The sequence below is a fragment of the Pinus tabuliformis genome, chromosome 6, assembly GCF_031772625.1.
Source record: "Pinus tabuliformis cultivar Carrire ecotype Pingquan chromosome 6, CPIR1, whole genome shotgun sequence".
Lineage (NCBI taxonomy): Eukaryota > Viridiplantae > Streptophyta > Pinopsida > Pinales > Pinaceae > Pinus > Pinus tabuliformis.
This window is the reverse complement of record NC_142292.1, coordinates 674,879,136-674,895,836: the sequence shown is the minus strand read 5'-3', so window position 1 is coordinate 674,895,836 and position 16,701 is coordinate 674,879,136. Positions and strand designations below refer to the sequence as shown.

The 16,701-nt window shown below is 40.2% G+C and overlaps 1 pseudogene; it reads left to right on the top strand.

Annotated features, from left to right (window-relative positions):
- The first annotated feature begins 545 nt into the window (after positions 1–545).
- LOC149260436 (GDSL esterase/lipase At4g01130-like) lies at positions 546–2,199 on the top strand (annotated as a pseudogene).
- Positions 2,200–16,701: the final 14,502 nt, after the last annotated feature.

The following is a 16,701-nucleotide window of genomic DNA, read 5'->3' as shown; positions in this document are numbered from 1 at the left end:
CCACTGTGTACTGAAATTTCCAGCAATAAAATCTCTTTTTTAATGATGGTGTCGTGCCATTTCCAATAAGATGTTATTTCCAAAGAGAAATTATAATTTTTTATCTATTTAATTTCCTCAAAATTTGGTTCACACATTAAAAGAAATTGCTTAGATATACAGTAAATCAGCTAATCATGTAAAGTTTGATAGTAGGTATTGATTTACCCTACTAAATTATACCATTTATTCCTCCCATATGGACAATTTGATCATAAAAACTATTATTATAACATATTACCTAAAATTTTCCTTTACTTTGACTCCCAAAAACACGGTCCATCCCGTTGAAATTTACCAAGGAATTCTATAAATGCATCACAATAACGAAGAATATCTACAAGGGTTCGGGTCACTAGGGTCACTATATCTTCTGTCATTCTTGTGTATCAAGCTCTCAGCCTGTCAACCTCAAGGCTCAAGACCTTGCTTTCGGATCGTTTTTTTTCTTCATTCCTTCTATTGAATTTTATCATCGTTGTTGAGTTTGTATTCGATCTTCCTGAATGGATCGCTGCTACTCTCGTCGATTATTGCTTTTACATGGGTTAATTATGATGGTATCCCTGCTGCCAATACCTTGTCACTGCCGCTGCAACTTTCCTGCAATATTTAACTTCGGAGATTCCACCTCTGATACCGGCGCTATTCACTTTGCTTTCCCGTATCACGAAGCTGCAGAAAATCCTCCCTATGGACAAACCTTCCTCGGTAGACCTGTATATCGCTATAGTGACGGGCGCCTGTCTATTGATTTCTTCGGTGTGTTGTCAATTACAGCCCGCATTCAATATTTACGTATATTTTCAATTTTCAGATCGCAGTATACCAAACATTGATGAATTTATGATAATGTTTTTTGATTCTAATACAGCGACTGCTCTGGGACTACCGTACCTGAGTCCATACATGCAGAGTGTGGGCTCTAAGTATTGACAGGGAGCCAACTTTGCAGCCTCTGGTGCAACTGCCAATGACATCAATTCCTTCATTGCTCCAATTTCTCTCGTTGTTCAGATCAATCAGTTCAAGGTATTCAAGCAGCAGGTCACGTCTGGCACATCATGTAATTAAGACAATTTTCATGGCTAATTTACTATAAATTCTAACAAACACCTGCGTAGAGTATTGTTGCATCTAATGTAGATGGAAACATTTGGTTTGTATCATTTTTCTTTCTGGGTATAGGTACTCAAATCTCTCTTCCAAGAGCAGACGCATTTGAGAAGGGAATTTACATGATAGAAATAGGAGGCAATGACTTCAGCTATGGGTACAAAAATCTCAATTTGAGTCCAAGTCAGCTGAAGGAGAGCCTTCTTCCCAACGTGACCAGATCTATTACAGCTGCTGTGCAGGTACTATTGATCTCATTATCATATCAATATATAGATTGAGCATATTGATAAAAGAATTGTTGATTAGTAATTTCAAACTTACGTATAATATTTCTCATAATTGAACTACTAATTGTAAAATGTCATGACGATTGTGCAATGGATCAAGGAGCTATACAATGAAGGGGCGAGGACAATTTTAGTAAAGAACGTTGGGCCTCAAGGCTGCCAACCCTTCTGGCTCTCTCTTGCCCCTAATGATTTTGACAAGAATGGCTGCTCTATTTCCTTCAACGATGCAGTCCAATACTACAACAATTTGCTCAGACAAAGCCTTTCAAACCTGCGAACGCAGCTCAACGGTGCAAACATCATCTATGTTGATAATTACAACATGGTCCTTGACTTAATAGCTAACCCTTCCACCTATGGTGCGCACAACAAATTTTATCAATATACCATTTGGATGTGTATATAGATGATTTTATTGTGTTCTGATCTAACACCGATGTGAATGCATGCAGGGTTCAATCAAACCACTAGAGCTTGTTGTGGAGTGGGAGGGAATTATAATTATGATGCAACTATTTGGTGCGGCAGCACTGGGATTATCAATGGCAATGCTGTGAAGGCCGAAGCCTGCGCCGATCCGGCCTCTTATATCATTTGGGATGGAGTTCACTGGACCGATCATGCCAACAGACTGATCACCCAAGCGATACTGGGAGGCAAATACTTCGAACCTGCATTCTCCATTGAAGGTCAGTGTGATCTACATGTTGGAATAATAATTTTAAACTGCCGCGAGCTGAACAGCGATTAGACTTTCCCTGCGATGCGATCTGATCGCATATCGCACTTTCCCCCGTCACCCTTCGCTGCATACTTGTATTATCTGCGATGCGATATTTGCGATGCGATCGCAGATCGCAGATCGCATGATTTAAAGGTCATAGAGGCGGTGGCTCATGTTCTCTCTTCTTGCGATGCGATGGTGTGATAAGCCATGCATTAAATTCCAGCAAGATATTTTGAGGCATGTAATTAATGACATTTACTAGGGTCGGTAAATGTAGGTGAAATATTAAATTTTACTATTTTTTTATTTTCACGGAAGTGGGAAAAAGCAACACGTATTGTAAAAAGGATTTTTTGTGTTGTTCATTGTATAAAAAAATATGCAAGTGTAGAGAGCGAGTAGAGAGTATTAGCAAGAAGAGCTCATTCTTCTCTGCAACGCACAACAATGCTGAAGACATAATTTTCTGAGTTAGTGGAATCAAATTCTGGAACTGAAGTTCCTGTTGTAAATCCCTCTGAGTTGAGGAAGACAAATTCTGTAACAGTTTTTATTATTGTTTTATAATAAAGATCCTGCAGAAAACCAGAGCGTTGTTCTCTGTGTTATCTTTTTCTGTTATGTTTGAAATCAACAGAAATTTCCATCATGGTATCAGAGCTAGTCTAGGCACTCAGTGAATAAAAAAACAGAGGTGGTTTTTTCACTGTAGGAGCTGTAAGAAGCTTATTGAGCATTTTTTTTTTCAGCAGAGAAAAGTTTTTGCTTGTTTTTTTTTACAATAAGTATCTCTTCTTTATTTTTCACAAGTTAAGATGGCAGATGCTGGAACTGGGTTGACAAATCCCCAACTGCCACAGTTTAATGGAAAAAATTATAGTTATTGGTCCATAACCATGAAAGCATTGTTTGCTTCTCAAGGAATATGGGAGCTGGTTGAAACTGGCTATGCTGAACCGACAGATGCAACAGCGTTGGCTGCCTTGACAGCAGCAGAAAGAGACCAGTTGAAGGGCGACAAAAAGAAGGATGCCAAAGCCCTCTTTTTCCTCTTCCAATCAGTGCATGAAAGTGTTTTTCCACGGATTGCAGCAACAACAAAATCCAAGGAGGCATGGGATACTCTCAAAACTGCCTATCAAGGCATGGAGAAAGTGAAGACTGCAAAGCTGCAGATGTTGAGGAGAGACTTTGAAAATCTCAGCATGAAGGAATCTGAAACAATAGATTCATTCTTCACTCAGGTTATTGGCTTGATAACCCAGATAAGATCTCATGGTGAGATTCTTGAAGAAAGAAGGATTGTAGAAAAAATCTTGAGATGTTTACCCTCAAGGTTTGAATCTATTGTGGTAGCAATAGAAGAAACAAAAGATCTCTCACAGTTCACGGTAGATGAACTGAGTGCTTCTCTGTTGTCTCATGAACACAGACTGAGTAGAGGAACAGATTCCTCATTTGAGCAAGCATTCAAGACTCAGATGTCTTTTGGCCAAAGAAGAGGTCGAGGCAGAGCAAATAACAGAGGTCGTGGAAGAAGCCAAAACAGAGGCAGAAATTATCCTGCAAGCACAAGCGGAAGGAGCTGCAATCAGAACCAAGATGAAGGTTCAAGCAAACAGCAAGCTCATGGACAAAGGTATGACAAATCCCAAGTCCAATGTCATTATTGTAAGAAATATGGGCACTATGCCAATGAATGTAGGAAAAAGCAAAGTGACATGAATAATAGGCAGAATGCTAATTTTGCAAATGAAGAAGATAAGAACCCAAAGAACGTGCTGTTAACTTGTAACATAGCACAAGACAAACAAGAAGATTTTTGGTTCTTAGACTCAGGTTGTAGTAATCACATGACTGGTAATATTGCAATGTTTGCCAATCTGGATGAAAATGTGAAATCTGAGGTAACAACAGGGACTGATGATACGATATCTGTCAAGGGTAAGGGCAGAGTCAGTATCCGAGCAAAAAATGGAGAACAGATGATTGTGCCAGAGGTATACTATGTACCTGGTCTGAAATGTAATCTTTTGAGCATTGGACAGCTCATTAACAAAGGTTACAATGTGTTCTTCAAAGATGATTTGTGTACAATCAGAGACATACCTCCAAGTAAGAAGATCATTGCACAGGTGCAGATGACCAGCAATAGAATGTTTCCTCTCAAACTCAGGGCAGATTTGAAGGAAGGCAGAACTATTGCGGCTGTAACACAAGAAGTCTTTCAGGAACAACTGAAAGATGTGAATTGGTTGTGGCATTTGAGATTTGGACATCTCAATTTCGGAGGCCTGAATCTGCTGCACAGAAAGGGAATGGTAAAGGGATTACCATTGATCGAGAAACCAGAAAGCCTTTGTGAAGGCTGCATCTTGGGCAAGCAACACAGAGAAAGCTTTCCAACAGGAAAGAGTATAAGGGCAAAAGCACCATTGGAAATTGTTCATTCTGATGTGTGTGGACCAATGCAAACACCGTCATTTTCCGGAAATAGATATGTTTTAACTTTCATTGATGATTACACCAGAAAGACATGGGTGTATATGCTGAAACAGAAGAGTGAAGTGTTTGAGAAATTCCGCCACTTCAAAACTCTTGTGGAGAAGCAGTGTGGGCATTATATCAAAGTGCTCAGAACAGATAGAGGAGGAGAGTACATCTCCCAAGACTTTCTGCGCTTTTGCAGAGAGAATGGCATACAAAAGCAGTTCACCACAAGGTATACACCTCAGCAAAACGGAGTTGCTGAAAGGAAGAATAGGACCATTCTTGACATGGTCAGAAGTATGCTGAAGGCAAAACACTTGCCGCATGAGTATTGGGCAGAAGCTGTCACTTGCGCAGTTTACATCTTGAATAGATGCCCAACTAAAGCTGTCATGAACAGAATACCAGAAGAAGCATGGAGTGGTCAAAAGCAAACTGTCACTCACATGAGAGTATTCGGTTGTGTGGCATATGCACATGTACCGGATCAACTAAGGAAGAAGCTTGACAGTAAGGGGGAGAAGTGTGTCTTTATTGGCTACTGTGATGAGTCAAAAGCATACAAACTCTATAACCCATCCACCAAGAAATTAATAGTAAGCAGAGATGTGCAGTTCATTGAAGATGAAGCCTGGGATGGAAGCTTAGAGAAGACAGTGAATGTGAAGACAACTGTGTCTCACGAAGAAGAAGAGGAAGGGACAACAGCAAATAATCCTTCCTTAATGGCTCCTCCTACACCATAGCAAGTACAACAAACCACACCACAAACTGGAATTCGAACAGCCTTAAGAAGTCAAGGAAGTGCTTCTCTAAGCACACCACAGGGATCAGAAATACCCTCAAGTTCGGATGGAACTCCAAGTACACCAAGAAGACCAAGATTCAGAAATCTGAATGAGATTTATGAACAAGGAGAGGTAAGTAACAATACCGGTCTGAATTCATTATTCGCTTTATATTGTCATGTTGATGACCCAGTCCATTTTGAAGATGATGTAAATGAAGATAAATGGATTGAAGCAATGAATGAAGAAATTGGTGCAATTGAGAAAAGTAAAACATGGGAGTTAGTGGACCTCCCTGAAGGCAAAGATGCCATTGGAGTTAAGTGGGTCTATAAGACCAAAAGCAATGCTGAAGGCAAGATTGACAGGCACAAAGCAAGACTTGTTGTGAAAGGCTACAAGCAGCAACAAGGCAAAGACTATGATAAAACCTTTGCACCAGTAGCAAGGATGGAAACAGTCAGAACAGTGTTGTCTATTGCAGCACAACACAAATGGAAGATTTATCAAATGGATGTTAAATCTGCATTCCTAAATGGAGTGTTAAAAGAAGAGGTTTATGTTGATCAACCTCCAGGCTATGAAGTTGAAGGCCAAGAGCATAAAGTTTGTAAACTGAAGAAGGCTCTTTATGGGCTGAAGCAAGCTCCAAGAGCATGGTACAGCAGAATAGATGCTTATCTGATTGAGAATGGGTTTGACAAGTGTGATGGTGAACCCACACTCTACATAAAGGAGAATGACGGTAAGATTCTTATCGTTGTTCTATATGTAGATGATTTTATTTTTACAAGCAATGATGCTTCTCTCATTGCTGATTTTAAAGCAGTCATGAAAAGTGAATTTGAAATGACTGACTTGGGCTTCTTAAGATATTTTCTTGGAATTGAAGTAGACCAAAGTGAAAATGGCGTTTTCATTTCTCAAGATAAATATGTAGAAGCAGTATTGAAGAGATTCAATATGCAGAACAGCAAAGCAGCTGTGACTCCAACTGTAATGGGGTTGAAATTGACTAAAGAAGATAGCAGTAAGGATTTTGACCCAAAATTATACAAGAGCATAGTTGGCAGCCTTATGTACTTGACTGCAACTAGGCCGGACATTATGCACGCTGTGAGCTTAATCTCCAGATTTATGGAAAGACCGAAAGAGACTCATTGGCAGGCAGCCAAGAGGATTCTAAGGTATGTGAATGGAACGAAGGGGTTTGGTATTTTATACTCCTCTTCTAAAAGTTTCATGTTGACAGGTTACACTGACAGTGATTGGGCTGGAAGTGTTGATGATAGGAAAATCACATCAGGATATGTGTTTCATATGGGATCGGGAGCCATCTCATGGGCTTCCAAGAAGCAACCAGTTGTGGCTTTGTCGACAGCAGAGGCAGAATATGTGGCAGCAACAGCAGCAGCATGCCAAGCAGTATGGCTGAGAAGAGTTCTCAGAGACTTGTGTCATGAACAAGGAAAGGGCACAACCATTTACTGTGACAATAGCTCAGCAATAGCATTGTCTAAAAATTCTGTTTTTCATAAAAGAACAAAGCACATAGACACCAAATTTCACTTCATACGTGAATTGGTTAACAATGGTGAGATTGTTTTGCAGCACTGCAGAACAGAGGATCAGCTAGCCGATATCTTGACAAAACCATTGGCAAAGAAAAGCTTTGATCATTTCAGGACATGCCTGGGTATGCAGAAAAAACCCAGCAGTTAAAATTAAGGGGGAGTGTTGGAATAATAATTTTAAACTGTCGCGAGCTGAACAGCGATTAGACTTTCCCTGCGATGCGATCTGATCGCATATCGCACTTTCCCCCGTCACCCTTCGCTGCATACTTGTATTATCTGCGATGCGATATTTGCGATGCGATCGCAGATCGCAGATCGCATGATTTAAAGGTCATAGAGGCGGTGGCTCATGTTCTCTCTTCCTGCGATGCGATGGTGTGATAAGCCATGCATTAAATTCCAGCAAGATATTTTGAGGCATGTAATTAATGACATTTACTAGGGTCGGTAAATGTAGGTGAAATATTAAATTTTACTATTTTTTTATTTTCACGGAAGTGGGAAAAAGCAACACGTATTGTAAAAAGGATTTTTTGTGTTGTTCATTGTATAAAAAAATATGCAAGTGTAGAGAGTGAGTAGAGAGTATTAGCAAGAAGAGCTCATTCTTCTCTGCAACGCACAGCAGTGCTGAAGACATAATTTTCTGAGTTAGTGGAATCAAATTCTGGAACTGAAGTTCCTATTGTAAATCCCTCTGAGTTGAGGAAGACAAATTCTGTAACAGTTTTTATTATTGTTTTATAATAAAGATCCTGCAGAAAACCAGAGCGTTGTTCTCTGTGTTATTTTTTTTTGTTATGTTTGAAATCAACAGAAATTTCCATCACTACAGCCATTTTGATCAACATTGAATTCATTTAGAGTAAAAAAAAACAGATTACAGAGCCGAATTCGAAGATGAAAGATTTCGTGAATTTTATGACGTTGCAATATCTTAAAGTTTCCTTCTTCCTCATTTGTTATGAGCAGGGTGACACTAGACTGTACTGTTTTTAATCCCACATATGCAAATATGTGAGCTGTTTTTCCCATGAGGGCATCAGTTGGTGTAAAAAACTGTTAGCTTAGAACAAAACACCTGCGCGGTATTGTTCAAATTTACGGGGAAATTTGAATGATCCAGCGATGGATTAGAAAAATGCTTTCAGATTAATAAAAAATAGAAAGTACAATAAAACAGAAACGAAAAACTATTAGTTCGTCTAGAAATAAGAAAGTATAATAAAACAGAAACGAGAAACTATTAGTTCGTCCTGTCTATAACCAGAAACAATTTTATACTCGATAAAATAATGATCTAAAAACCAGTTCTTATGATGATTAATCATTGCTTTAACATGCAGTGTTGGATAATTTCTTACATATTCATCTAGCAGTGTTTCAATCATTTGCAAGTGTATTCAATTAAATTAGAATGCGTGTAGATCGTAAATCTAAAACCCAGTTCTTATGATGATTAATTATTGCTCTAACATGCAATGTTGGATTGATTCTATTACATATTCCTCTAGCAGTATTTCAATCATTTGCAAGTGTGTAGATCGTAGAAATGAACTAGAGGAAAATTATTTCAAGAAGCTATTGTTTGGATCTGAGCTGCAACTTTTTTTTGAGAGGTTATCTGTTTTTTTCTTTTGTCTCTAAGAGATGTGAGTAATGAAGACAGAGCTGAAAGTTTGGAGTAGGTGATGTAGGAGCATTGGACTGAAAAGGTTACCGCTGGAAATGGTTATTTATTTATTTTTATGTTTTTCGCTGGAAAGAAAAAAACATTTCTAATTTTGTTTTATTTTTGTTTTACTTAAATTAAGAATGATACAACGATTTTCCCTTAAAACTTAAGCAAGTAAAATAATATTAGTTAAGAGTATGTTTAAAGAAACTGTTAGATAATTGAGAGATAATTGAAGAACAGTTCCTCAATTGTAAGAGACTGCTAGTAAGGCATTAAAAGAAAAACCAGATCCTCATGAAGAGGAGGCTGCCATCTAGAGAAATGAAAGGACATAGCAATTGAAATTACAATTTTCTTGAATATATATGAAAGAAAATGAATCTAGAACATCTGTTATTAAGAAAGAAAGACAATTTCTTTTTTTTTCCTTTTTTTTTTTATGTGCATTAATGTTTCAGGTATTGTTTTAAAGAAAAATAGTGAAATATTTCATTGAGAGGCCGAATGACATCGAAAAAAATCTCGTGACTGAAGGCATTTTAGATTAGGGACCAGACAAAGGCAAAACCAACAAAGATATCACATCCTTTCTCAACAAAAACACAGGTACATTTATATTCAATATTCAAGCACACCTATGCATTCGTTATATTTCCAAATTTAACAGTTAATTATACATTTATACAACCAAAAGAAAAGATGTTTCTGAAACCCACGAACATCGAAAAACAACGATTTGCAGGCCAAGACTAGTCAAACAACGAGGGTGTGAAACCCACGAAACCATACAAACATACGGAGAAAGCGAAACCCCAAGGGTTATGCCCAACTAAGGATAGCGCAAGTAAAAAAAACCACAATACAATCACGGAGGGATCCTACCCTGTTTTTCCCCAAGCTTGCGAAGACTCCCAAGGATGAGGCCGTGGAGCAGCATTCTCCAGGCACAACTTTCACACCACCACAAAAACAATATGGGTAGTCAAGAAACCAGAAGGGCAAACAAAACAAAGTGACAGAGCAGATAAAAGAAGGGAGGAGCAGGGGTTTACCTGGAAAAGGCCTGACTCCGAGCCAGAGGACGAGAACCGAGTCTCTCGCCAGAGGGTTTCTCTCAGCAGGAACGCCATAGGAAAGTTTACCTGCTCACCAAGGAGCCAGAGGGTTAGAATCACAAAAACGAGATGCAGGAATGAAACTGGAACAAGAAATTACCTGAAGTAGTGTTTGCTGAGCCACCCACCACAGTAGCAAGGAAAGAACCTATGGTTACACAGAGCCAGATCAACACTAGAACCAACATCAAAAATCACCACGAGCAGAGTAGAGACGAAGCATGAGCTGGGTAACAAAGAAAAAATGAAACAACTTGCAGATTGAAAGTCGACCTGAAACCTCCGAGAACTAGCAAACAAACCACCACAAGAAACAAGCGAAGGCACAACGCACACACAGAGTCAAACCAGATCAACAACGGATGTAAGAATGGAGACCAACTCCTAGTTTCCCTCGGTAGGTGTGAAATGACTGCATTTGCGAAACCAAGGCAAGTGCAAAGGGTAGACCGAAACAATTAAGTGCATTAAAACCTCACACCAAAAACCCTGTTTTGTTTATTCGGAAAATCTACAAAGTTAAACGGTCATTGATATGTGTCCCTCCTCGAGATTGCGACCAATTTTTGGTATTATAGCAAAGTTAGTTCCTTTCTCTCAGTAAAGATGGAGGTAGGAAGAAGGGGTCGAGGTAGAGTCATCAAAAGAGTAGAAGATGAAGGGCTACGAGAAGAGATTAGGACCTTAACTGTACGTTTGGCAACAGTGGAAGCAGGAAGGCGTAGAGATCTGGAAGGTGGGGATGATAGTGAGGAGGAAAATGCAGCCGTGACGGATGGGTCAAATGAAGAGGGAATGGAGATTAAACTATTGAGATCAGTTTTGCTAGCTAGTAGCAAGCCAAGACCAGATCTTTCTAGTTATGATGGCAGTTTGTCCACAAAGGCATTGTTGGACTGGATAAGTGAGCTAAATAAATATTTTGAATATGAAGAAATCAGCGAAGACAAGAAGATCAGGTTTGCCGTCACCAAGTTGAAAGGACATGCAGCACTGTGGTGAGACAGTGTGTAGGCAAAAAGGAGAAGATTGAACAAACCATTGATTAAAAAATGGGATAGGCTGATTGCTAGGATGAAGAGAAAATTTTTGCCTAAAGATTACCCAATTGCCCTTTATAGACAAGTACGGAACCTGAGGCAAAGAATGATGATCGTAAAGGAATATACTGAAGAATTTTATAAAGTAAACCTGAGAACTCGCTATGGTGAAGATACCCCTGAAAAACAATGAGGTTTGTAAATGGTCTACGGATGGAGATCCTATGCAAAATTAGTATTCTTTCTTCTAAGACCATAGAGGAAGCCTATCATAGTGCTTTGAAGGCAGAGGAAAAGATTGCTAGGAAATAGAATGCTAGAAGAGGACGTGGTTTTGATAGAGGTAGGGGACAATCCTTTAGCAGAGGTAGAACTGCCAACAGCAATGAAGAGGGCAGTAGTTCAAAAACTTCAGGAGAGATTAAAAGGGAAGGTAACACCAAAGGAAGAAGGTCATACCAGCGAGGAAGAGGTAATGGTAGAGGCATAGGAAATGCCTATCAATGTTACAAGTGTTACAAGTGTCACAAGTGGAGACACAGGTCCTTTGAATGTCCTGAAAATGAACAAACTAGACAGAGGGGAGCATATGTTGTTCAACCCAATGAAGTAGAGGCACCGCCACATGAGGTGGAAAATATGCCTGAAACCAAGGGAGCCTTGGTGTTGAACAAGGTATTATTGAAACTAGATAAGGAAGTAGCTAATCAGACAGAGAGGAAAGCATTGTTCCGTACTGTGTGCAAGTCGCATGGGAAATGCTGCAAATTAATCATAGACAGTGGAAGTACTGATAATTTGATAGCTACTGAAATGGTGGGGAAATTGGGTTTGAAGAAGTTGAAGCACCCAACTCCATATAGGGTGTCTTGGTTGTAGAAAGGTCACCAACTATTGGTCGATGAGCAATGCGAAGTAGAGTTTCATATTGGCAAGTACAAGGACAAGGTGACTTGTGATGTCATGCCGATGGACGTGTGCCATATTCTGCTGGGCAGACCATGGGAGTATGATAGGAAGGTTGTCGATGATGGCGAACAAATTGTTACAAGTCTGTTAAAGATGGGATAAAGCATACGCTAGTGCCCATGATGGAAGAGGATGCTGCAGAAACCAATGGAACAAAAGAATTACTGTTAGGTGGAAAAGAGTTTCTACGACAGATGGAGGATAATAAGGTAAAATATGCAGTTGTGCAAAGGCCAAAACTAGTATTGATCCATACTAAAATCACTGACTTACCTAAAGAGATACAGGACATGCTGCAAGAATTTAGTGATATTATGGTAGATGATCTACCAGACAAATTACCACCAAAGCAAAGCATTAGTCACCATATTGATTTCATTCCAGGAGCTATTTTTCCAAACAAAGCTGCTTATTGGATGGGTTCGAAGGACAATGAGGAAATCAGGAAGCAGTTGCAAGAGTTGTTGGATAAAGGGCTGATTCGGGAAAGTCTAAGCCTTTGTGTGGTTCCGACTGTTTTAGCTCCAAAGCAAGGAGGTGAATGGGGAATGTGCACTAATTTCGGGGAAATTAACAAGATCACTATCAGGTACAAGTTTCATTTACCTCAAATGGATGATATGATGGATTGTTGAGTGGAGCAGCATACTTTTCAAAGATAGACTTGAAAAGCGGCTACCACCAAATCAGGATTAGAGAAGGTGATGAGTGGAAGACAGCTTTCAAGACTAATGAAGGCTTATATGAATGGCTAGTTATGCCATTTGGACTGAGCAATGCCCCCAGCACGTTCACGCATTTGATGAACAAGATGCTGAAAGAATTCATTGGTAAATTTGTGATTGTATATCTGGATGACATACTTATATTCAACAAAACGAAGGAAAAGCATTTTCGACATGAGGTATGTATTGGAAAAATTGCAGCAAAATAGATTACTGATAAATTTTAAGAAATGCTCTTTTTTCAAGAAAGAATTAATTTATTTGGGATTTGTGATTTCCGAGAATGAACTAAAAATGGACCCGGAAAAGGTTGCAACCATAGTTCGCTGGCTGTCTCCCAAAATTTTGTTTGAGGTACTGAGTTTTCGTGGATTGGCGAGTTTTTATCGAAAGTTTATTAAAAAATTTAGTGGGATTTGTGCACCTATGGTGGACACCATTAAGAAGACAAATCAGCCTTTTGATTGGACAGAATCGGCTAAGAAGAGTTTTCAGCTGCTCAAAAGGAAGATCACTGAAAAACCAATTTTAAGATTACCAGACTTTAACAAACTTTTTCAAGTTCACTGTGATGCCAGTGGAACAAACCATTGGTGCAGTACTTAGCGAAGAAGACAAGCCAGTAGCCTATTTCAGTGAGAAATTAAATGAAAGTAGGCAAAATTACACGTCTTATGAGAAAGAATTATATGCACTGGTCCAAGTGCTAAAGCATTGAAGACATTATCTACTAGCCAATCAATTTGTCTTATTTTCAGAAAATTCTGCATTAGAGTATATTATGCAATAGCATAAGCTGAACCATAAACATGTGAAGTGGGTGGAGTACTTGTAGAGTTTTACATTTGTGTTGAAACACATCAGCGGTCAAGCCAACAAAGTGGTAGATGCATTAAGCAGGAGGAATTTGATCCTACAGGAAAGTACGATACAAGTATTAGGATTTGAACATCTTAAGGACTTGTATGAAACAGATGTAGATTTTAAGGAAGCCTATGAAGCTTGCTGAAATCCACTGTTAAGGGATAACAGTTCATGGCTGGACTATAATATGCAGGGAGGGTTGCTGTTCAAAGGAGGGTAGTTGTGTATCCTGGAATGTTCTATGAGAGAGAACTTAATCTAGGAAAAACATAATGGAGGTTTAGCCAGGCATTTTGGCATAGACAAGACCTTGGATCAGATGAGCCACTTTTACTATTGGCCGAAGATGCGTAGAGATGTATAGAGGTTTGTGACTAGACGCAAAGTGTGTCAGCTTGCAAAGGAACACAACCAGAACAAAGGGTTGTATACTCCCTTACTTATTCTGAACAAACCATGGGACTCAGTCAGTTTAGACTTTGTCTTAGGTCTACTGAAGACACAATGGGGATTCGATTCCATCATGGTGGTGGTGGATCATTTCACGAAAATGACACATTTAATTCCATGTAGGAAAACCAGTGATGCCACACATGTATCACACTTGTTCTTCACAGAGATAGTCAGATTTTTTCCAAGGAAAAAAACCGCGCTTTTCTATTATAAAAATAAAAGAGCTACAAAAGATGAGTTAACATCCGGCAGCTAAAAACACTGCCTGAAACAGATATGTTGCCACAAGGGCTCGCATCGTTAGTGAACTAACGTGCACAAAGAATATGAAGGAGAAGAGAAAAAAAAAACGAAAAAAGGGGAAAAACCTGGCTTTTGGCTCAGGTTTTTCGCCCCTTTTTCTTTTCAACCTTGCGCCACTCTCCCACTATGGGCTCGGTTGATACAATGACTAACTGGGTTGTTTCGTTTTGTTGTCCAGTTTCTTTATCTGAATCGGATGTATCTGAATGATGCTGCCGTTTGATGCCTCCCATGCTTGGATCCATGCTTGTCATCTGTTGCTGAGTCTCTGCCTGGAAAATATCTGACTGTAGTTCCTTGTTGTCTACTGTAGTTTCCTTTTGGGTCTCTAGATCCACCTCCTCTATGATTGTATCGTCCTCCTCTTCTTCTGTTTCTGCATCTTCTGGTACTGTGGGGACTTTCTTTTCCTCTGTTTTCTTCTTTATGACATTGTCTATGTTCTGCCATCCTTTGTGCTTCCTTTGTTGTGGCTTGTTCTTGTTTTGGCTTTTGCATGCATTGAACAAATGACCTGTTTGTTGACATCCCCTGCATCTGAATGCTGTGTTCTCATAGTCCAGAGATTGTTTCCATTGAGTATTGTTGAAGTTCAGGATGATGCTTTCTGGTAATCCCTGGTTGAGATCTACCTCGACGCAAATTCTAGCAAATGTAAAGATCCCTTTTAGATGTCTCTCTGTGTCTATTTTTAACATTCTTCCGAGAGTATTTCCTATGGCTGCTAGGGAAGAAAAATACCAAAAATGCATCGGAAGATTATGTAGCCTTACCCATACCGGCATTTTTGATACCACCATGGAGTTTGGATCAAACTCCGGGAACCAGGGTGTAACAAATAATCCCGCGCTGCCCCAGAACCATGGTCCTTCGGTGAGGGCTTTATCCCTTTCCTCTTCGGCTCGAAAGACTACTATGAAGAAACCTTTCGAGCATAGCTGAATCCGGCAGTTTTTTGTCCATGTCATGTGTATCCATTGGTACAAAGCATCCGATCTAGGCCAGAAGCCGTTAAATCTACAAATGACTGCATTTTTTTGTAGATCTGTGAAAATGCCCTTTACCTCTGGGATATCCAACAGAATGGATGGGCTTTCTGGTGCTTCATCTACGATATACTGCCCTGGAGGGGTGTTTTCATTTGCATGTTCTTTCCCCTTTTGAGTTCCTGTCCCCTTTGCTGCATCTCTGTAGGATCCTGTAGGTTTTGATGTAGATCCCTTTGATCCACCTCGCAGCCGGAGATTGAGAATAACAGTAGAATCTTTTTCAACCCTGTAGTGCTGGAGGGTGTGATGATCTTGCATGCATAACCCAGAAAATAATAGGTTTTGTGCCGTAGTTGGAAAGCCCAGTCTGACCTGTATCTCTTTTTTTAAATTCAAGACAGTCATCCATGCCCAGATCTGCACACAAAAATGCCTTTCGTCTGTTGATCTAACAAAGATATGTTTCAGTTCTGCTATGTCTGCCTTGTTCTGGTTCCTTGGTAATATTTGTTGCGTTGCCGAAGGTATAGAGACCTCATAGCCCATATCCCTACTCCCCCGCAAACCCGAATCCCTACTCCACCCCATACTTGTTTTCTGGATTTGACCTTTTAAGAACCGCCCTGGATCTGCAGCACGAAGCCCCGGCGTACCAAAACGAGGCTTGAGAACTGGCATGCTCCACTTGTCTCCGTATTCCAACACAGAGTTTCCATACCTACGCAGTGTGTTCTTGAATGCGGGCGTAACAATCCAGGACAGGAGAAGAACTGTTTGATTTGTAGTAATAAACTCCAGACAGAGGGTTTCCGTTGCCGCCGTGCGGTAAACCATCTGCAAAAATAAATAGGGTCGCCCCAGCCGCCATTTGATGAGATTTGATTCGCAAGAGACCTTTCCATCCGCCGATCCAGACCAGAAACCGTGTGAATCGATCTCTAGATCTCCCGCGGCCATGCATCCAACTGATCCAATACGGATCAGGCCTTTTAGGACCTCGACTGCGTAGGGTTTTTCCTCAGAAGCCCTAAGTCCTCGACGCGCCTCCATTTTTTCTCTCCCCACCGATTCATGCCTTTGCGATGGCTTACCAAAACAATACAAAGGGCAGACCATTTGACTTTGGGAGTGAGACTCCGGCCATGAGGTTTCTGTTGCCGCCGCGGAAGAGAAACTCTGCACCAAGACGGAGGAGCATTTCAGTTTGCCCTGATTCGTTTCGTTGGATTCTTTCCCATCGTCCGGTTCAATCCAGGATCCTTGAGGCCCAGCCTGCCCATAGTAACCATCGACCAGACGTCTCACCAGTCCGCAACAGAGCAGTTCCTTTGGGACCGCGGCGGCCCTGAGAGAAAACTCTGAAACCCTAAATCCCGTGTTCGCCTCCATCGCTCTCCTCCTTCTGCATCCTCAGAGATAGTCAGATTACATGGCTTGCCGAAGTCTATTATTTCGGACTGAGATGTAAAGTTTAGAGGTCATTTTTGGTGGACCTTATGGAAAAGGTTAGACACCAAACTGAACTTCAGCTCAGT